Source organism: Alligator mississippiensis, chromosome 1, assembly GCF_030867095.1.
Source record: "Alligator mississippiensis isolate rAllMis1 chromosome 1, rAllMis1, whole genome shotgun sequence".
Classification (NCBI taxonomy): domain Eukaryota; kingdom Metazoa; phylum Chordata; order Crocodylia; family Alligatoridae; genus Alligator; species Alligator mississippiensis.
In genome coordinates this window covers 295847397-295871063 of record NC_081824.1, presented here as the reverse complement: position 1 = coordinate 295871063, position 23667 = coordinate 295847397, and the positions used below count along the sequence as shown (strand labels likewise).

At 42.1% G+C, this 23667-nt stretch overlaps 1 protein-coding gene across 3 annotated transcripts in view; it reads right to left on the bottom strand.

Moving 5' to 3' along the window:
* Positions 1-20885, bottom strand: part of KCNJ15 (potassium inwardly rectifying channel subfamily J member 15) — a 45380-nt gene extending 24495 nt beyond the window's left edge. Inside the window, exons 1-2 of one of the 3 annotated variants that reach the window (XM_019476439.2) lie at positions 20698-20885; positions 20509-20568 (exon numbers count right to left, since the gene is read on the bottom strand). The gene's annotated coding sequence lies outside the window, so the exon portion shown is untranslated. The other 2 variants (XM_059720742.1, XM_059720741.1) reach the window with 2 other exon arrangements.
* Positions 20886-23667: the final 2782 nt, after the last annotated feature.

The window sequence follows — 23667 nt, the reverse complement described above, 5'->3', positions numbered from 1 at the left end:
GCAAAAGAAAAAATATATACTTCCGATGAAATCTTTGTCTCATTTTTAAGTCAGTGGCAAAACTCTCATTGATATTAATACAAAACATTATTTCATCCTTTATTTTTAAAATGTCTGCCAGGATCAGGACTACCAGCTTCTGACACAGCAGAAATGTGAGTTTTTCTCAGAGTTATAGGAAATCTGTTGCAGTTATGGGAGTTATGGGAAATCTGTTATGGAGGATCTGTCATGGAGGATTTGTTTCAGTCACCTCATGCTTATGGATTAATCTATAATGAATTATTGAATAAGTGTAGTTAATATTCTCTTAGAGCAAAGGAAGAGCTTCAATAGTGCCCATTCTTACTCCACTTTCTCTTTACTCAAAGGTTGCAAATCACACCAAATACTTAGAATGATAGAATCCTCGAAAATGAGGATTGGAAGGGACCTCAGGAGGTCATCTAGTCCAACCCCCGGCTCAAAGCAAGAACATCGCCAATTAGATCATCCCAGTCAAAGCTTTGTCTAGCCGGGTCTTAAAAACCGCCAAGGATGGAGAGTCCGCAACCTCTCTGGGCAACCTGTTCTAGTGTTTTACTACCCTCCTAGTGAAAAAATTCTTTCTGCTATCTAACCTAAACTTTCCTTGCTGTAATTTGATACTATTGCTCCTTGCTCTGTCATCTGCCACCACTGAGAACAGTCTAGCCCCATCCTCTTTCAAACCTCCCTTCAGGTAGTTCAAGGCTGCTATTAAATCCCCTCCCAGTCTTCTCTTCTCTAGGCTAAATAAGCCCAGTTCCCTCAGCTTCTCCTCAGGAGTCATGTGTCCCAGGCCCCAAACCATTTTTGTTGACCTCTGCTGGACTCTCTCTGATCTGTCAACATGCTTTCTGTAGTGGGTGGCCCAAAACTGGACACAGTACTGCAGATGCAGCCTCACCAGTGCTGAATAGAGGGGAATAATCACTTCCCTTGACCTGCTGGCAATGCTCCTACTAATGCAGCCCAGTATGCCATTAGCCTGCCTGGCAACAAGGGCACACTGCTGGCTCATATTCAGCTTATTCTCCACTGTAACCCCCAGGTCCTTTTCTACAGAGCTGCTGTCCAGCCAATCAGCCCCCAGCCTATACTAGTGCACTGGATTCTCCGTCCCAAGTTCTGTCCTAAGTACAGGGCTTTGTACTTGTACTTGTTGAACATCATGAGATTTTTTTTCCCCCTATCCTCCCATTTGTCTAGGTCACTCTGAATCCTAGGCCTACTACACCCAGCTTGGTGTCATCTGCAAACTTGCTGAGGATGCACTTTCTGCCATTTCCAGGTCATTGATAAAGACATTGAACAAAACTGGCCCCAGGACCGACCCTTGGGGCACTCCACTTGATGCCAGCTGCCAACTAAACATCGAGCCATTGATTACTATTCTCTGAGCCCAATGCTACAGCCAGTTTTCTATCCACCTTACTTACATTCCATTCATCCAGCCCATACTTCCTTAGTTTGCTTGTGAGAATGTTCTGCTTGACTGCGTGTGTGTGGTTAACACAGAGCAAAATCTACATGGCATTGAAAAAACACTTTGTAGTTATTAAAATGAAAACCTAAACAATTTAAAGTGATTAAATGAAAAACTGGGAATTGCCTATGAAAGTCGGGCCATAAGGTCACTTTAAAAATATTGCATTAGTATATATACTTTGTTCTGGGGTTGACAAATTGGTCAATTTACAGGTCAAATAGTGCCAACTGACAGTATATTTTTAACTGGTCAAAGATTATAGCAATTGGAAAAAAAAGCTACATTTATTTGTAGATTTTTTTGATAGAAGTATGATTTTTTAATTGTTTTTGACATATTTCTTTATGGAAAAAAGTATGTTTTTTCTGTGTATTATTTGAACCTATTAGCACTGGGTTTTTTTACAATTTTTGACTGAGATTTGACCATTCAATTGACCAAACTTTAACTGATCAGTCAAATACCCAACCCTACTTTGTTCCATTCTATGGATAACCATAGACCCATTTTTACCAGTTCTAATAAGATAGCATTGTGCTCCTATAAATGACCTGCAGTACAGGTAAGCACTGGGAATATCGCACAGCAGCATACACTCATTGGCTGCCTCTCTTGTTGATGATTGGGTGAAGAATAAACTGTTGCAAGTATGAGCAGGTTTACATAGTATCAAGGTATTCATTTGTAAGATAATTAATTTGCTGCATTTAAAGGAAGTTTTGGAACTTCTGGTTCTGAATGCAGATTGCTTTGACTGTCTTGGTTATAGAGCTACAGGGGTGTAGGTTGTAGCCATGTTGGTCTAAGGACATAGGCAACAAGGTTCTTTGGGTGAACCTGATATCTTTTATTAGACCAATTTAAATAGCTGGAAAACAATTATTAAGCAAGCTTTTGGGTTCAAAAACCCTTCGTCAGGGCTAAGGAAGTTTCAGCAGTTGGTGCGTGCTCTTCCCAGATGAAATGAACAGTAAAGAAGCCAGAGGCTGGGCTGCTATGCATACAAGAGAGATAGTCAGTGAAAATGTAGATTGAGGAGTCAATGGGTGAGAGACAGGCTGGGGAGGGGGGAAAGAGAGAGAAGGGGGATGAAAGTGGAGAGATACCTGGGGAGTCAGGTCTCAGGCAGGTTATAATGTGTCATAAATCCAATGTCTATATTTAGTCCATGATTTTTAGTATCCAGGAGGTTGATGAAATGGAGCTCATAGGCTCGTCTCTGGGAAGTGTTTTGTAAGTTTCCTTTGAGGATCAGGACTGAGAGATTGGAGAGAGAGTGGCCGTCCTGTGAGAAATGTGCCCCCACCGGTAATTGGGTATTTCTGTCTTTGATAGATTTCTGGCGTGCATTCATTCTGGTGCGCAGTTGTTGTTTGGTCTCGCCTACGTATTTTCCATCAGGGCATTTGGTGCATTGGATGAGGTATATTACATTTCTGGAGGTGCAGCTGTAAGATCTGGGAATGCTGATGGCTCTGTTGTGGGGTGTAGTAATTGTGGGGGTGGTGGAGATGTGTTGGCAGGTTTTGCATTTCTTGTCATGGCACAGTCTGGATCCTTTTGGTGTGTCCCAACAAAGACACTCTTCCAGAGAGATAGATCGCACATTTGAAAGAGCCACCCAGATACCACGGGAAGAACTTCTGCAGTACAGAAGAAAAACCCCCACAAATCGCACACTGCTGGTTATGACCTATCACTCGTCCCTTGAACCTGTACGGAAAATCCTCAAACAGTTGCAACCCATACTAGACAGAGACCGTATTCTTAAAAAGATCTTCCCAGAGTCACCCATCCTAGCCTTCAAACAAGCACCGAACCTCACTAACCTCATCACCAGAAGCAAATTTCCTCAAGCCCAGAACACACCAAAAGGATCCAGACCATGCCAGGACAAGAAATGCAAAACCTGCCAACACATCTCCACCACCCCCACAATTACTACACCCCACAACAGAGCCATCAGCATTCCCAGATCTTACAGCTGCACCTCCAGAAATGTAATATACCTCATCCAATGCACCAAGTGCCCTGATGGAAAATACGTAGGCGAGACCAAACAACAACTGCGCACCAGAATGAATGCACGCCAGAAATCTAACAAAGACAGAAATACCCAATTACCGGTGGGGGCACATTTCTCACAGGACGGCCACTCTCTCTCCAATCTCTCAGTCCTGATCCTCAAAGGAAACTTACAAAACACTTCCCAGAGACGAGCCTATGAGCTCCACTTCATCAACCTCCTGGATACTAAAAATCATGGACTAAATATAGACATTGGATTTATGACACATTATAACCTGCCTGAGACCTGACTCCCCAGGTATCTCTCCACTTTCATCCCCCTTCTCTCTCTTTCCCCCCTCCCCAGCCTGTCTCTCACCCATTGACTCCTCAATCTACATTTTCACTGACTACCTCTCTTGTATGCATAGCAGCCCAGCCTCTGGCTTCTTTACTGTTCATTTCATCCGGGAAGAGCATACACCAACTGCTGAAACTTCCTTAGCCCTGACGAAGGGTTTTTGAACCCAAAAGCTTGCTTAATAATTGTTTTCCAGCTATTTAAATTAGTCTAATAAAAGATATCAGATTCACCCAAAGAACCTTGTCTGCCGTTTGGTTATAGAGTCATTATTTCTGCTTAGCAAAAGTCTTTGGGTCTTGATACAAGTGGAGCAACTACAATGACTATCAGGATGCCTTAGCCACTGTAGCTACTCCACTATTCTCTTTGGGCCAAATTTTGAAATCCTTACTTAGCCAGAATTGCCCTTCGGCTTCACTAAGGAACAGGACAGACTTTCAGACCATGTCCCCAAAGAGGCCCCCTAAAAATGATGCCTGCCTGTGAACTGAAGCAACAGCAGAATGGAGAACTGGACTCCCGATGCCTTCTTCAACATCTCTGATAGCTACTGCTGGTACACAGCCCACTGCAGCCTCACCTGTGTGGAATAAACCTAATAGCTGCAGATTACTTACAGTGAAAATAGAACTAGATAGATAGATAAGCCATTATAACCGCATGGTACAAGTAAAGACTTTCACCTGCCACTTTGAAATGACGATAATGCTATTTAAAATGTCAATGACACATCCCTGTTGAAGTAGTTGGGCTTATTTTCAGTAGTGGCTCAGAATATTATTTCAGGGCAACTTTCTGTTTCTTTCTTCACCCATCCATGGATGTGGTCAATTTATGGTTTAAAAGGTTTTTCTCTCTCTCTATCTCGCACACACACACACACCCCCCCATATATGTTTTCCACTGAAGTCTGTGCTTTTTCCTAGACCCACCCAAATTCCAGTGCATACCTCACTTGTGTGCCAAGCTTTCAAACTCTCCATGAAATAAATGGAAAAAAGCCCTTTTTTTCCACTTCTGCACATTTTTGGGGAGAGAAAGGAAAGGCCTCCAGAGGAATTTGGTTATACCTGTTGTTTCAGGGCAGAAACATGAGAGATTGCCACTGTTAATGAGAATATTATGGTGCAGCTGCTGGAAGGAAGTTTATAGTGTTGGAATCCACAGTGTTTGATTGTGATTTCAAGCAGTGCATGTAGAGTGCTACAGTGATTTTTAAAAATAATTATGAAGTAAGAGTTGTGTAAACTACTAGATGGTGTGATCCTTTGTTCCATTTATGTGAAGAATTCCAATAAACATCTTGAATGCATTGATGTTTTATGAAGGAGAAAAAAAACTCATCAAAGCTCAACAGGAAAAAACTTTAGAAGGCTTCAAGGAAATGATAGCTTTTAGTTGTAACATTATACACATCTTATAATACAAAATTTCAGGGGATTCAAATGTTTGTGAATGATACTGGAGTCACAGCATTGCAGTTTTCTCTGCAACACATAGAAAGTGGAAAAGGCTGCAACACAATGATCTTGCCAGCATTGCCCCAGCTGCCATTCCAGAGGGACCACCCACTTTAGGACTGAAACTTTCTCACAGACTTTCTTTTCCAAAGTTTATTGAGGTCTGAACTGTTCTTCACAAACTGATTCTGCTATTTTTACTCACAGGGCACATCTACACGAGTCGAATCTAGACCCAGCACTCTTTCCTGCTTATGCGGGGGGTCGGACTCGATGATCTATTGAGGTCCCTTCCGACCCTAACATCTATGAATCTATGAATCTATGAATTACTGCAAAACCATGCTAAATGTGATAATGCACAGTAGAATGAGTTTACTGTGTACTGGCATCACAAAAAAGCATATGCTGGCACTACTGCACAGTAGTGCCGATTATGGTGCATTAAGTTATTACAAGTACTAAACTTAATGCACCATAATTACAGTGAATTAATGCATGCGTAGACACACCCACGGTGTATAGCAGCTTCCCCACTGAAGTCAATGCCCCAGATGATCCTCCTACAGTTAAACCATCAGGAGTTGCTCTGGGCAAGGAGCATTCTGCAAAAATAGATTCCTTATGGATCGGCCTATGAGTACAAATAGGATTTGTCAACCACCCAAGAAACATCACCCTACTCCCAAATTTGCTGGAAGGTAGGAACAGCCTTGTAATATCCTAAAAAACCTTAGAAGCTACTTCCAAACTTTGTGAGGATTTGGGAGAAACTATTCAATTATTCATAGAAGTCAGGGAAGGATGGCATCTCAGAGGTGGCACCTTAAGTGCTCACCTTAGAGAGAACATCTGACAAAGTAGGCTGTTGTCTATGAAAGCTTATGCATCTCTGAATCTGCTAGGCCATTTGTACATGCCACAACATTGGCCTTTAATGTGACTTAATGCACTTTTGCACCACTCTAATGGTACAGCTGTTTGCACCTGGCAGCTTGCCCTCCCCTAACCGCCGCCAGAGAGGCAGGTGAAAGTCAGGCCCAACCCTTGTGTATGTGATGTTTTTAAAGACCCACTGCTACAATTTAGGGAGTATTAAACTGAAGTAAACCCCCATGGCATGTACAAATGCCCTTAGTCTCTACCCTACCTTCTGCCTCACTTCAGACTAACATGGCTAAATACATCTCAGCCTAGTCAGAGATAGGAGAGCTACTTCAGTGATTCAACCTATCTTCAACTCTCTCAGCAGTGATCCCTCTCCTTATCTTTTGTATATGAATTCCCTTCTATTCACCTAAGGTTTAATTACACGTTGCATTTCAAACATGTTAAATGCTCTTAAGACAGGACTGTCCACATGTTAAGGCAGTAAAAGACTAACTAAGTATCCTCTGAGACTCTCAAAGTGAATCCTCTTTAGGCAAGGATTTGGAACAATGCAAAGATCCCTGGAGACCTGAGAATGCCAACATTGTGACTATCTTCAAGAAAGGAGATAAGTTTGTGTGTGAGAACCATTGAGGTGTGTGTGGTCTTTTTTTCCATGGAAAGGAAAATCCTTGTCTGCATTCTCCTGAACTATCTTCTACCTCATGTTGAGGAAGTCCTACAAGAAATCTTAGTGTGGTTTCAGATCATCCTGTGAGGCAATTGACACAATCTTTGTTGCCAACCAGGTCTAAAAGTAAGCGTCAGGAACAACACCAGGACCTGTATATGTCCTTCACTGACCTCACTAAAGCCTTTGATTCCAAATCATGAAGCCTTGTGGAAAGTAGTGACCAGATTTGGATGTCCAGAAAAGAACACCAAGGTTTTGAAGCTTCTTTAAAACCAGATGACTGAGACCATTCTATGTAGTGGATCGGAGACAAATCTGTTTGTCATCCAAACTGTGGTCAAGCAAGGATGTGTCATCACTCCAACTCTGTTCTCCTGTTTTTGGATGGTCATCTTGGTTCTCAGTGAGGACCACCTTCCTTCAGTGCAGATACTGAGCAATGAATGAATACTAAATGAATACTGTAATGTTTTCACTTTATGATATTTTCAGTCAAAAAACAAAGTACTCAAAACAACCATCCTTGACCTTTGATATGCCAATGACTGCTTCATCCTTGTGCACACAGAGAAAAACCTCCAGACTGTGCTGGATCTTTTCAGAGAAGCCAGCTGAACTTTGGGTCTCTCTCAACGTTGAGAAGATTAAAGTGCTTTATCCTGAGCTACAAATGTAACCTCCCTCCCCAAATTACCATTGAGAGAAAGACCCTAGAAGTAGTCAAGTACTTCCCCTACCTCAGTAGCCACCTCTTTCAGAGAGTGAACTTTGATGAGGAGATCCAGCATAAGATCCAATGTGCAACTATCTCCTTAGAGAACTTGCTTTGGCCTGTCTTTATTCATTGTGAACTCCAGAAAGACACCAAAATCCAGGTTTACAATGCAGTCAGCATCCCCACTCTCCCCTACAGATGTGAAACATGGGTGACCTACTGTCATCTCAAGAGCCTGGAGAGGTATCACCAATGATGGCAGTGGAAAATCCTCCACATCAAATGGGAACATCACCACACAAACTCCAGCAGTCTTGCTGAAGCCAATGTTGCCAACATTGAGTCGGTGATCCTCAAGCACCAGCTTCACTGGGCCAGGCATCAACATCCAGATTCCTAACGCTCAACTCCCCCCCCCCCCCCAAAAAAAAAAAAAAAGTGCTCAACTTCCAGTTTAGTAATGACCTGAGGTCTTGGAGTGGCCAGAAGAAATGCTGTAAGGACACAGTGAAAGCACATCTCAATAAAACAGATGCCAATGTCAAGACTTGGCAGGACCTGACTGCTAACTGACTCCAACAACACCACCACCTCAAACAAGTGACTGGTAAAGCACCTCACCTTCAAAGCAAAGAAGAGACAGTGGGGGAAGGAAAAGAAGAGAAATCCTGGCCTACAGCCTACCCTCCCCTGCAGAAAGACCTGTAACTTCATCAGATGGGTCCCTGGCTCAAGGATTGGACTCTAAAGTCACCTCAAGACCTATCAACGAGCCATGGTAGAGATCATACTCAAATTGATGGATTATCAATGACAAGGCTGCAGAGAAGTAGGGGAAGGGCCCCCCATATTATTTGGATCGCTCCTCTGCCCACCAAATTGCCCTTCCGTCCCCCACCTACCCCAGATTCACCTACCATCCTGCAATCAATCTCTCCAAGCCCCACACACCAATCAATCTCTTCTACCACCCAACTCCACATACCACCCACCTGGGCAGCAGCCCCAGGCCTGCCCTATCCAACTCCCTCCTTCCCTCAATACTCTCTCCCTCCCCCACCAGATTTGCCTGTGGGAGCTGCTCCCCAAGCTGCCTGGCAGTCCTGTGCATGTGTGAGTGTGCACATGCACATGGCACCCCCTGCCTGACCACCCTTCTCCTGCTCCACCCCAGCCCTTTGCAGGCTGGAACTCTGCCAGCTTGCAGAGAGCTCTTTGCAAAAGTGGAAAATCCACGTGTTTTTCTGTTAAAATGAAAAACCCATGTTTTTCTTGGTTAAAACAAAAAAGCCATGGTTTTTTTCCATTTTTCTGTGGGAAACAGAAAACCTGGATCCTTGGTTATCTCTCAGATCAAGAGTTCAATGATCTTTTATTTTAGGTAACTTGAGAAAGTCTACCTTTGATCACCAAATTAAAAAAACTAGATGGAATATTGTTCCCATTCTGTTCCTATTCTGTTGATTTTCCCTTATTCAGAAATCCCCAAATTTATTTTTAAAATATTCTATCATTCAGGAATTTGAACAATAACTTTCTTTAACTTATTTTTAAATAAGTTTTCCAGAGCCCAAGGAAGTTAGACATTGCTTAGAAGTTTTCCAAGTAAAAAGCTTCATGAGAACAGAAATATTACCTTTGCCTAAGTTTCTTACTATGCCATCTCCAAGTGTTTGGTTCACAAGGAAATTTTTATTCAGGTAGCTCTTTTACAGCATTATAATATATGCCACAGAAAACAACAATCACATTTAAAGAAAATAGTTGATTGGAAAATATTTTCTCAATCTGCTAGAAATTTCAGTGAAAATAAAAATTAGCAAGACAAAACCCACTGAAACCCAAAAGTATTTTATCTGTGATACAGAACTCTTTGTTCCATTACTTACAGGTAAAACTCTTCCCTTCATTTAGGCAGCTATGAACCACAAGATCACCAAAAACCATCCCTTCTTCTCCAAACAGTCAAAAGTAGCTAGTTCTCCTGCTTGATTTTCAAAACTTGACAACTGCAAGGTCATGTCCTCTGTCCTTAGCACACCTATCCAAACTGCTGCAGCAAAGATCTTTTTTCCTGTCTGTTATTCTGACCATAACTTCCCCTTTCATCAGTGCTTGCAAAGTGTTCGCTGCCATATCTGCAATTAGTTAGAGCTTCAATTGTTCACCTTCCAGGTTTCCCATAATTCCATATTCATCTAACTCAGGGGCAGGCAATTATTTTGGGTGGAGGGCCACTTACTGAGTTTTGGCAAGCCATCGAGGGCCGCATGACAGGTAGCCCAGGGCAGATTAATATTAATTTTCTAATTTTTTTAGGGGCCCCGCAAGCCAGATAGAATGGCTTGGTGGGCCGCATCCAGCCCACGGGCCACATTTTGCCCACCCCCTGATCTAACTCCTGCATGTCCTCCATCTCTTTCTGGTTCACATTTGAGTAGTACTTGTATCTCCTTGCTTACAACTTTCAGGTTTTTCTTATGGTGCTCCATATTCTTGGAGCAAACTTCCCATTAGCATATATAAAATTTGCTTTCTTGCTGCTTTCAAAACATCTCCTGAAAGCCCATCTGTCTTGAAAACTTTCTAGGTGTAGTTACTACTTGCCACTCTATGTTTGTTTATATGGTATGTGTATGTATTGTTTGTGTTGTATCATACTTGGCTTGTACTGCTAGGGCGCTTGTACACATGATGGAAATTGGCTGCTTTGTGGTTTAATTGTGTCATGCTGTGCATGTGCAGGGGTAGGATTTTTTACGATTTAACTGAGTTTCCTATATTTCAAACTAAACCACATCTGCATGTAGATTAGTTTGCAACATAGCTCTTTGTAACACTGAAGCCTTTGACAACTTGCCTCCCTACTACAGGAGAGGCGGGCTTAAGGCAGAAGCAATGAGGGCCCAGATCCCTTTTTTTTCTTTTTTGCAGAGCCTGCCCATGTCTCCTGTGGCTGGGGGGCAGGGGGCAAGCTGCCAGTGGGCCAAGTGGCCCTTAAGCTGTGGAGGGCCCTGGTCCTTCCTTCTGTGTTGGTGGTGCCCCTTGGGGCTGCCTGGGGAGGCTGCTAGCAGGCAGGTGTTGCCACAGCTCGGGCTCAGGGAACAGCTGGATCTGGCTGGGGCAGCACCCGCCCACTAACCACTCACCCGGGTGGCCACAGGGGGCACCACTTCCATGGAGGGAAGGTCTGCGACCTCCCGCAGCTCAAGGCCTGCTGGCAGCTCATCCCCTGGCCACAGGAGAGGGAGGCAGGCTCCATGGAAAAAGAAAGGATGAGGACTCTTGCTGCTTTTTTTTTTCCTTGCAGCAGAGCCTGCTTGTGTGAGCTGCCGCCAGGCTGTGCAGCCCCTGAGCTGCAGGGGACCCCAGTCTTTCCCTCTGTGGTGGTGGCACCCCCCCAGGCTGCTTGGGTAGGGTGCTAGCTGCGCGGTTGCTGCCCCAGCTTGCAGGTAGCACCCGCTAGATCCAACTCTTCCCTGAGCCTGCATGGGAACCAGCACCAAGTGGGCTTCCAGCGCACATGTTCGGGGAAGAGTTGGATCCAGTGGGTGCTGCCTATGAGCAGGAGAAGCACCCACACAGCTAGCACCCCACCCAGGCAGACCCAGGGGATGCTGCCACCACAGAGGGAAGAACAGGGCCATGCTGCAGCTCAGGAGCTGCACAGCCTGGCAGCAGCTTGCATGGGCAGGCTGCACTGAGGAAAAAAAGAAAAAAGCTGGAACGGGCCTAATCCTTTTTTTCCCCCCACCGTGGAGTCTGCCCACATGTCCCACAGCCAGGGGGTGAGCTGCTGGCAGGCTCTGAGCTGTAGAGAGCCCTGGACCCTCCTTCCATGGTGACAGCACCCCCCCAGGCAGCACCCACCCACTAGCAGCCCACCAAGGTGGCTCTGGGGGGTGCTGCCGCCACCATGGAAGGAAAGACTGGGGTCCCCCACAGCTCAGGGGCCACTTGGTCTGCTGGCAGCTCACCCCCCAGCCACGGGAAACGCGGGCAGGCGTCACTTAAAAAAAAAAAAGAATCAGGCCCCTCACCATAACAGTGACAGAAGCCCCTAAATTGAAATGGTAGGTTTTTAATCATCACAATTAAAAACCCACCATTTCAATGTAGGGGACTAAATCCCCATCATGTCTACAAGAGGCCCTAGAGCGAAAATGTTTTAGGGCAGCAATGCTGTTGCTTGTTTGGCATTTTGTAGATACAGGTTTCCCTGTCTTTGTGCAGATTCTGTATGTGCGAATTTGCTCTTATGCAATGACCCTTTTTATACCAAACATTTGTTATATGAAAGGTAAATTCACACTTATGTGATTGGTGTGGTAGAAACCCGAGTCAGCTGCTTTCTGCTGTGCATTGTGGGAGTGATGTGCACCAAAATACAGACTCCTGTGTGGATCTGTGCTCCTCACTCGTTGTCTGTGACACGTGTTTCTGTAGTTGCCACCCCCACTATGATAGTGTCCTGTGTTGGTGAGTATCAAAATTGTCTTGTAAAAGTGGTAGAAATGGGCCTAGGGGTCAGTACAGCTGAGGTCTTGTATCTCAACTTGTTACATTGTAAAGTTGGTTCCCTTTATGCAAATACGAGTTACGTGCTGTTTTCCAGGAACACATGTACAGCATAAAGTGAAGGAAACCTGTATATGTTAGTGTGTAAATAATGCATTCAAAACAGGTCACATTCAGTGCTAATATCAATACAAGTGGCTCAATAGCTTGTTGGCTTGTGTCTGGCTTGGAATGATAAAAGACCTAGGTTCAAATCCCATAGCATGTTGGTCAAATAGGATAGAAAAAGAGGGCCTACAGAAGGTCAAATTAAATGAACTAATGGGCCCTTCTGGTCCTAACAGCTAGATTACTGATTTGTAAGTCTCTGTAAAGCAAGCACTAAGACAACAGAGAAGGGTGCAACACAACAAACTGGAGATGCAAGATAAATTGTGAGAATGCATCTGTTTTTGTCTCACACCTTTTAAACTCCTCTTCCCTTCCATCTCCTCAGTATGTAGCTATATACCACCTTAAAGTCTTGAGACTATATCACTTCACAGATCCATAATGCACATTGCAGTGAAGCAAACTAGCATTAAGGCAAAGTAATAAACTGCTTGTCCTGAGAAATTCAGATGGATTTTTGGTATCTAAGAATCACCAAAATTACAAATGAAAATGAACAATTAGGCCACCTAGTCCAGTGGCTCTCAACCTTATTAGACCCAAGAGACCACTCATGAAACTCAAGCATCCCTCAAAAAATGCTCTTAGTTTTCACTCATTTTTAGAATATGGACAAAATAATATAGCAATTCTTCTTTTGCAAAGAACTCTGAAAGACCACAGCAGGTCACAAAGTTTTCAACACATGAAATCTCTGTGTTTATTTTGTGAATGATGCTTGCATACCAAACGGTGCTAACATGGCATGGTACCCTGCTGCAACAGTCCGCAAAGTGCAGTCTCATCAGTTTGGTGCTGTTTAGTACTACGAGTTCCCTGATCCATGACATTGGTGCATCTAAACGTGTGCTTTACTGTGGAGATGGCTAATTAGCTCCACAGTAAAGCGTCATCATCTGCACATGTGCCTATATTAGGGTGCAGTAAATTAATTAACTCTGCTGTAGGATAGTACGGTCTGGCACAAGTACTGTCCTATGGCAGAGTCATTTACTGCACAGAAATGCACATGTGGAGGGTGACCGGAATCACAGCCATTTGAGCTGGGGCAGAGCAGCCCTGGGCTGGCAACAAGCTCAGGGGGTCAGCCACACAGTTTCGCAGTTTCAGCACTCTTGTGCTCCAGCCAGCCCCTCTGCTGCTCGATGCTGCCAGCCGCTCGGGGCTGACTCCCTGAGCTTACTGCCAGCCCCGGGCTGCTCCACTCCGGCTCAAATTGCTGCAATCCTGGGTACACGTGAAGACACTGTGCCTGGAAGCAGCTGACTCCAGTGCAAACTGCACCGTGGTTTATTGAGCCGCATTAACATCTCATGTAGATGCACCCACTGTGAAGTACGTAACTCCATAAATAGTGTTGCCTAGTTCTGGTGCCTCACCCTGTGTCAAGTTCCTGTCCATTAGTATCCCTACATCCTTTTTAAACATCACTTTTTTCCAAGGATCCCATTCCCAAAGAGTTTGATTTTTTAATTCTGCCATCACTTCAGATATTTGCATTCATTAAGAATTAGCTTAAAACCAGTTGGAGGGGGGGAAAGCAGAAATAGTGCTGTATGTTGGTGCCGTGTGCTTCATTTCAACTATTTTAAGATTGCTGATCAGTCAGGGGTCCTACTGATGTTAGCTGAAGTTCTCACCAATTCTGAAAATCTGAATGCTGCTCTGAGACTAAGGAACCAGGGTATAGTGACTGTCCAAGGCTTTTTGGTTAACTTTTAACTCATGTAGCATGTGTTATAAAACAACATGTGTTAGTGGGTGTTTTCAGTCATTCTTAGAAAGGAGAGCTTATGGCCTTTTGAGAAACTTTTCATGCCTTGTTATCTATGGTAAATTAGTTTCCTAAAACAGCATAACAGATCTAAAAGAAAATATTTTGTTTGTTTTCTAATCATTACTCAAAAGCTTTCAAGAAGAAATATATTTTCTCAGAAGTAAAGTGAATCACTCTAAAAGTTTTAAGTGCACTGAATCGTAAATATACCAAGCAAAAATAAAGTTTTAGTACAAGATCCCCTAGGATGATGCATTTGCTTCTTGACTTTCCAGAGGAAAAAATACTGAAATATGGCATTATTGTAACACTTTCAAGTTCTTCATCATAAACAAATCCTGTATAATGTGTTGGAAAGCTAGTAAAGATATTGTGTGGCAAAGTCAAGTCAGAACTTGCCTATTTCATACTGGGAAAACAAATGAAATAATTCAAGATTAAACTACATTTCTAGTTTCAAAAAATCAAAGTATAGTGTGCAATAAATACATTTATGAATTGAAAAAAAAAACACCAAGAGGAACTTCCATGGCAAGTGTTTCTCACCTCTTTAATGTGGCATTCACAACATAGTCCGCTAGAATTGAACAGATACAAATAATATGCTGTCTTAAGTAGCTTGATAGTGTTAGCTCAAGAAGAGCAAAGATATAAAAGAAAAATAAACTATACTAGTTGAAGAGAAGTCAGAACAATATTATGCCAGTCCAATCACAATCCAATCGTGCTTTCACTGTTACAAAAGTTGAATTGATGCTCAGAAAATGATGCCAGTTTCCTGTACTGGAGGCACAAGGTGCAGTTCTCACAGCAGAATGAGACCTTAAGAGCCACTATAAAGTCCCTTTTCACTACCTAGTGTAAAGGGACCTTGGAGTGTATGAGAATCTGGCCTGAAGTCTTTTGTTTCTCCATTGTTCACAGATAACAATGGCTGGCTGTGCAAGCTTTCCCATGCCACCTGGCCTTTAGTATCAAGATGGCATTTCACATTCCAGGTCATTTCAGTCTTTGACTCTCCCAAACAAGAACCCTAAGCAAACTTCACTTTGCCAGGAGACTGGGAAATCCATGTTCAGTAGCCTTTTGATGACATTTGTTGTGTTAATCAATAACAAACAACTGGAAAACTATGTGCATGTTTTTGTCTTGCCTGTGGGGTGGGGTGGGGAGGGAGGGAATGTTGCAATATCTGGAAACTAAGAAGTGCTCTGAGACCAATGGCATGTGTTCCCTGTGAGCCATTAAAACAGGTGTCTGCTGGTTAGGACTAGTCTGGGCTGAATCTGAACAGGGTTAAAGAAGCAAAAAAAGCTTCCTAATCAAGTTCTAATTTCTTGAGCTGTTCAATCTCCTATGTTCTTTTAATCCAGGAAATAGTATACAAATGCTTTCTCATTTATTTCCTATGAAAATCAATCAGGACTTCATGCAAGCTAAAACATGTAAATGTTTCGTCCTATATCCTGCTCATAACTAAGGCTCATAACTAAGTTGATTCACATTTTCATGAAAGTCACAGAAATAATGTGGCTTTGTTTCTCTTTGTGTACTAGGTCTCATCTATTTTGGCTCCATTTGATGCTTTAGCAGTGTTTTGTGTGTGTTAGTGGTGGGGACTGTGCTGTTAAGGGTTAGCATCCAGGGGTGCATCCCCAGAAGCGGAAATATGCATTTCCCCTGAGACAAGTAGCTGCACATATTTGTGCCACTGCTAGTTCTCCCCAGGATGCCCCTCCACGCGCACTCTGCTGTACAGCAATTTGCGCCAGGTGGGATAGGGGAGACTGAGGTCCTGGGGCCATCTTGGGGCTGCAGAGGCAGTGATCTGGCTGCTTGGAGCCTGACTGGCAGCTGGAGTATGGCTCTGGCCAGCCGGGCTCCAGTTCTAGGTGACACACATGGCTGCAACATGTGCCTCCTGAAACTGGAGCCTGGCCGGCCAGAGCATGCTCCATATTCTGAACAGGCTGCATGTGCCCAGATGGGCACCGCTGGAGCCCCAGAAGGCCCCCAGGACCCCAGGTAAGGCTGCTGGGGCCAGCCCAGATGCTGGCCCCAGCCTCCCCTACCCCACCTGGGGAAATTTGCTGTGTACCAGGGCACACGTGCAGGGGTATGCCTAGGAACAACTAGCAGTAGCACAAGTATATGGCACTGGTAGCTGTCCCTGGGTAAATGTATGTTCCTGCTTATGGGGATGTGCCCTAGGAGGCTGGGGCAGGATGCTTTGGGGAATAGGTACATGTGTACAAGACACCAAAGGAGTAAGGATTGTTTTCTGGAGTAGAGACAGAGGAGGGTTCAGTAGCTTGGAGTGAAAATATTGCGAGTAGGGTTATGGAAATTGGGAGTAGGGTTAAGGAAATAATTGAAGCTGATCAGAAAAATCGGAATGAGAGTTCTGGAGTGGGAATGGCAGGAACAGGGGAGATCAATCAAAACAAAAGTTAGTTTTTTGTTGAGTTTTTTAGGGCACTTGTTATTAACATTTTGAATTTCAATTTAAAAAAGGAGAAAATGATTGATGAAATCATTGAGAACTTCTTTCATTCCACATTTTTTACCAGCTCCCACTATCCACCTAATCCAAATTAGGTGAGTAGAAAAGCAATGCATACAGCATTTGTACCTGATTTCTTTTAAGGAACTGCATTACTTTGTGTTGTGCTTCATTTCCATTTACACTAATGTGTTCAACAGACAGTCATTTTACTAAACAGCCTAAACACTAAAGTATAAATTGCAGATAAAGAAAAAAGCAGATAAAATATGAATGCAAGAGAAGAGAAACAAGCTGTGGTCTAACCCAATGTGCATTATATAAACTGAAGTCATGGAAATTAACTGGATCTAATCAGGTCATACTGTTATTCTGATCAAAACTCATTTCACTTTATCACTTCTAGCTGCAAAGGGTGTCCGCAATTGACTTTCCCGGGCTTTTGTGTGCCTTTTATACTGATTTAAAAATGCAAGAAAAAAGCACTGACAAGTCTAACTTTTAATCCTTCCTACAAAACAAGAATAAACAAACCAAGCACTGTTAAGTGGAGAACATGCCTTGCCTTTCTTAGATGCCAACCCTCACACACACCCCTCCCTTTACCTCTAAAAGCCAGAGGGGAAAAAGGAAAGTTTATAGCATATCCTGAAGAAAAAAGCAAACACAAAACAGAAAAACAAAAAAAATAGTCTGGGCTATTTTGAACCAAGTAGAGCATGAAATTCTTAAGTCTGGCAACCATCCTAAGAAGTAACACAGCAACAAGCTCTTTCACTCTATCTTGAACTCTCTACTGGTTTTATATGCAGCACAGCAAAATAGATGGCCAGTCAGGTAGGCATCTCCAGGGGCAGATCCAAACATATCCAAACATGGTGTAGTTGCATCCCCTTTTGATTCCTGGCCCAATCAAAGTTTAAAACTGCCTGGCTGGCAGTGGCTGCAGCATTTCTAGTCAGGCAGTGCTGGGGGAGTCAACTTACTTCATGGCTCATTATAATCTACCTGATTCCTTCTAAAACGTCATTCCACAGGTATTAACAGCCTTCTCTCCTCTTTAATGGACTTGATGTTCCACTAATCAAGCCATCAATCCTAACAATCCTACTGTCTGTTAGCTGTTCCTGGTAATGTAGCTCCTATTTAACACAGTGGCAGACTGTAGCTAGAGACATTAGCTCCGACAAACGTTAACTCAGGTGTGGAAATAACTTCCAGTGAAGCACTGGATGCACCGCCAAAGCTAGATTTTGTTTTATGAATCTGAAAAAAAGAGATGTATAGGACTAATAAAATGGCATCTTTGGATTATTTTTTAACATTTCCCAAGCCATGTAGAATGTCATAGGTCATGACTAGCTTAAACTCCACACAGGGACCCACAGGATGGTAGCACAAACCCACGAATAGTGCCAGATCAAATCACCTTATGGTGAAGCCCACAGGAAGACAAAAAGATATTTGTAAAGCTTGGCGACTTTATAGTCACAGGAGCATGAAGGTTGCCTCTTTGTCCACACCTGAAGTACCCCAAGATCCAAAAGCCTATCTTGCAGAGCCCAGTGAATCTGGAATTCTCTAGCACAGCCTCGCTCACTGCAGCATGGATCTGATTCACAGCAGGGATAGTATATTCCCTCCCCCAACCCCCAAAGTTTTGTGCTTGGAGTTCACTGGAGTCAAACTGTTCCACTGTACCACAACACTTCCCACTTCCATGGGTAAAAGCAAATGGAACTGGGTTTTATTTTAGAAGTTCATGATGTCCTTGCCATTTTCACATGTTCCTGGGGAGGGAAAGAGTTTGCAGCTATGCCTCTCTGTTTTTCCCTCCTTACCCCTCCCATGTTAAGCATTCATCAGCTGTTTTTTGGCTGGAATTTGTGTGCATTTCACCCAAAGCATGCCTAGAAACAGAGAGAATGATTTAGCTTTTCACTTCCGCTCATGTGTGACAGCTCTAAGCCTGATGACTTTTTCAACTCAGCACTGTTTACTCCAATTGTGTGCACCCACATCTTAATTCCAAGACATTTACTATATTAGCAATACAAATAGGAGCACTAGAGGGATCCTGGAGTCTGTAGTAACTCATTCAAGTAACTCATGAATGCTCTTTCATTCCAGTGGGTTAGGGACAGCACAGCAGGAAGGCAGCTTTCAAATACTTGACATTTAATGGATTCACTCAGACTAGAAAGTTTGATTTTAACTGTTTGATGTTCCAGCCAGTGTTTTCCATAATTTGTGGTGTGTGTGTGTGTCTGTGTCTGTATATACAAGATAAAGATTTTTCCCAATACAAGAAAAAACTCCCAAGCCCGTAATTGACTGTGTTTTTTTCTGGAAATAAAGCAAATCCAAGTTTATTTCAAAATGGTCTGAGGTTCAGCATGCAAAACAGTTAAGCTTCTGTTTTTCTTGGCTTTGCTTATGAGTACCGTCTGGTACTTCATGGCTTTGGTCTCTACCTGTTCCCAAAGAATACAGCCTGTCTATGCTTGTTATGTGTGTCGGGAAAGAGAATGGGGGAAATAGCACTTCACAGCACTTTGGGTAAAAATTGTGCAAACCAAAATTTCAGCTCCAATCAGTGCTGTGGGCTGGTGACTTGTTTGTTTCTTTGCATGAGCAGCCAAGGTAAAAAAGAACTATTTGTTTTAACTTGGGAGACTATAAAAAGTAACGGGACTGAAGTATTGTATGTATGTTGGAAGAGTGAAGCCTAAGTCATCTGCTGCTGTTTTTGTCTTTAGGCCATGCCTCATTTACCAAGATGGAATTCTTTTGGAAGTTTTTGGTCACATCTACATTCTGCTTTACAGTCTGATGCCAGTTTGTAATGTACAACCAGCTGCACTAAATTACACTGAGAGTCTTTTTTTCCCCAATAAGCTGATTATCAGAGAAAGCAGAGACCCCAGAGTGACATTTTACAAGAAAAGAAATAAAGAAGATATTTCTATAGCAGCTTACTGTTTCAAAAATGACCATTCTGATACAAGAAATGATGGATGATGATCTCAAATGAAAATTCAAGCAAACAATTTTGAGATAAGGTAGGCACTCAAATACTGTGATAAGGACCTTAAAAATAAATATCATTAAACTAAAGGAAAGAAAGGAAACAAAGTTAGTTATAAAGCTAATAAAAGTTTCTAAGGTTCATCTAGAAAAGCTGGTTTTGTTGCCTTTTCATAGCATGTACGTCATGGAAAATGTAATTTATCTGTAAATCTGTTTAAAGCATAACTCTTATCTCATAAACAGGATGGTAAAATCAAGCTATACAAAAGTAAGGGGTAATTTTCTACTCAAATCTCAGATTCAGATTCCTGAGAGTAAACCAAATTTTTTGTAAACTTAAGCAATCAATTTCAAGACAATTCAGGAACTGGAAGAAAATGCATGTTTTCTAATTGTTTACATTCCTTATACTTACCACAGAAAATATACATAAGCTTTTCTTATACAAATAAATAACAGAGGTTTTTATAATGTTCCAGTCAAATATTCAATAAAAAAGGAAAAATAACTGTCTGAAAATTTGCAGAGGCATGATTCTAACATAATGCAAAACATTATAATCTCTTTTGGAAATACTTAACAGTAAATATATTGCAAAGGTAAGTCCTATATTTTCTTCCAACATGCTAATATACAACACACATTATAAACCTAAAATTAGGTATATTACATCAATGAGAAACATGTTGTATCATCATTAAACTCTCATGCATCTCTATTTCACATGCAGACAAGATCTTACAAGCAGATTTTATTTAAAGATAGTTTCTAAAATCTTAATTTGCTAAAAGTAGTTAGAAATAGGAACAGAATTCACTCATCAACTTTGCTTTTACATAAAGTTTTCAAGCCACTGTTAAGTATGTATGCATTTAGACAATTATCTTACCTGCAAAAAAAAATGTTCAGATTCCTTATTAGATGTTATCGTCATGACAAGCCAAGCAACCTTTTATAGAAGATTGGGTGTACTTTAGATTAAAGCACATATATGTATGTTTTTAAAAGTTCCCCAAAGAGTCTCCCTTAACTCACTGTCAGTCAAAGGCAAGTTGGTAAGAGTCTGAATTGGAATTACCTGAATGAGGAAACCGGAGAAAGGGAGAGAGAGGGAAAGGAATCTGAGAGGAGATTCAGTGATGTCAGCAGTATGTCTTGAGGAAATCTACAGCTGAGCCCAGCAAACTTTATAACTACATAGCACTCAACACCCAGTTACGTGGTAAGTAAATACCTGCTTAAAAGGAAACTGATGTACTTTTAAAGAATGTCAGTTAATCTTTGAAGAAACATTAGCCATGCTGATCAAAGTCCCAGAAAGGCCTTATTGCTTAAACAAATAAAAGGCTTTGCACAAGTCTTATAAAAAAATAAAAAAGAATAATAAAAAAGAAAAAAAATCAACATTATTGATGACCCCATTCCTTTTGGAAATAAGAAGAATAAAACTCATCTGAAATAAATTTATAACAGGACTATTGTAATACACGGAGCCATAATAGCCATAGTCACAGCTGAGATCCCTGACCACTAATGTTTCCAAGCTGGTTAGTGATGACACTGTTTCTTTCTGATTAATTGTTCCAAGGTTTCCTGTGTGCTGTTCCCTCTGTTATTTCCCAGATGCCAAAAAATAAAGAGAAATGATGCAGATATGATTTGGAAAAACTTGGGTACCTTCTGAATTCAGAGATGAAGAGGTGTAAGTGTTTTGCCATCCAGAAGTCTTCTTGTCTGCCTGACATGCCGCTGTGTTGTTTGATGGGCTTCCCAGAAGTAATCCCAAAAGGAGAAATGAAAGGGAGGACACTGCAGTGCTGGGAATATTTATCTGTTGGCCCTTAGATATTGTTCTCTTACATATGACCTCCCAGATGTACTGCTTCCAGAAATGTTGTTTTAGCAAGCTGGTCCAATACAACTGTGGGTTTAGCAACAATTACAGAGCCTCTCAATGGCAGTAGAGATGCTACACTACCCTTGCCCTATTTCATGTCAGGTACTGACAGGTGTTTTAAGTGTGACTTTTTACTAGTAAAAATCTTAACCATGTCACTTCAAAGAGAACACATCAGCAGAAACAAAAATTTTCCCTTCCACAAAGGCATTGGTAAACAGACATTAATAATGTCATCGATATGCAACCATAGGAAACCAGAGGTCTGGAATTCTGCCATTATGTGGTCAAATATGTAGGCATTTAGGCAGTGCCAGCAGGCAACAGCTGTTTTAAATTTAAAAGGACATAAGTAATATGTGATTTTTTTTCTTTGTTAGAGACAAAAGAATTTCAAACAACTCAGACTGCTACCCAAATCCTTGAACCTGTTACTCTGAGTTCCCCATTATTATTATTATTATGATGATGATGATGAAAGGAGAGCTGGTAGCAAACTCTATATTTGGGTTGCCTAAAGCTTTGCATTAGAAAAAATCTTGTGAGCTTTTTTCACATGTTGCTGGTTTTGAGTAGCTCGATTATTTCCACTGTTAGATCTAAAACTGGGCAGGAATAAAGCCTATGCACTATGGAACTCCTCTTCATCCTCCCAAGACATGCCATTCAAATATACCTGAGTTATAAACTATTACGTTTAGAAAATATATCATCTCCCAATTTTATTTCTTGGGAAAATGTTGGCAGCCTCCCCAGATAACAGGTGAATATTTTAAATTACTGAGTTCAGATTAAAGTAGGCTATACTGCCATGGGAAAGCCTGGTTGCTGCCTAAGCAGCTGTAGTGGTAAAAGCTGGATGTACCTGCTGACCTTTCCCTTTGAATTTGTATATGGATCCAGTATTCAGTCCCTTCTATGAGAGTATCAAGTAGGACAAGAGTTCCTCTACTACCACTGTCAGTCTGTGCTATAGTGCTGGAGATTCAGTTCACCCTCACCTGACTAGTGATCTGGGATTATAGATTTTTCACCTAAAAAAAGGAGACAAAGAAATTACTTGCAAATATATATATTTAAACATTAAAGTTACAAAAAAAAGCACATGAAGGATTGGAGGTGCCTATATTAGTTGGCCATGCAACCCTAACTCAAACCATTATATAAGTGCATTATGATCTTTAAAAACAGAGTATGGATTCTTAACCCACTACCTGTTAGCTTTTGTGATTCCTTTGTGCCTATGGGTTTATTACTCATTTGTCTCTCCCAGAACTGCCCCCTCCCCCATCTTTCCCTCCCCTCCTTGTCTTTTTTATTCAAATCACTTTCTCTATTTGCTACATGACTGCTCTGTTCATGTCCTTTCACAGCATCTGATGAAGTGTTTCAGTTCACTAAAGTTCATGCTATACATCTCTGATTTAGTTAGTCTATAAGGTGCAAACCTACCTGGCCTTCTGTAATTGTACAATCACAGGCTACTTTTTCTCAAAGGACTCTGTCTCATCCAGTGTGTAGACTGAATATATAAAAAGGCAGAATTAAGGGTGCATGAGTATAATATCAGTCTGACATTTCCTAACTTTTGAGCACTTGAATTTGGAACCTAAAAATTCTGTTTTATAATACAGAGATGTATAGGGTCATAGCATACAGGTCTCTTGACAGAGAATTCTGAACAGAGTGTTTCTGTCTTTAAGACTAGGTACAGACATTCAAAAAGCCTGAGGTAGAGTAGATCTAAATTATGTGGTTTTCTGTAAGCGGCATAGTTTAGATCAGTAGCAAACAGAACACACATTAGCCCTTAGGTGGGGGAAAATCTTAGACTGGCTTCCACCTTTCTTAAACCAGTCTGTGTGTGCTGACCTTCTGTTCTGTTATGGGTATAGACCGGTTTCCAATCACTTATACTGGTAAAAGTATAATATCTGTACCTGGCTAATAGTTTATAATACATGACATTTGTTCACCATAGATCTGTACAGTAGATCACAAAACCATTGGCACGCAAGGTCATTTTGCTCGGCATACCACCGCCAGCCTGAGCTCTAAGCAGCTGCTGCCAGCCATGGAGCCCAGGCTGCTCCCAGCAGGCCGCTGGGAGGCTGCAAGCCCTGCTGCAAACAGACAGGCCTCCGTGGGCTG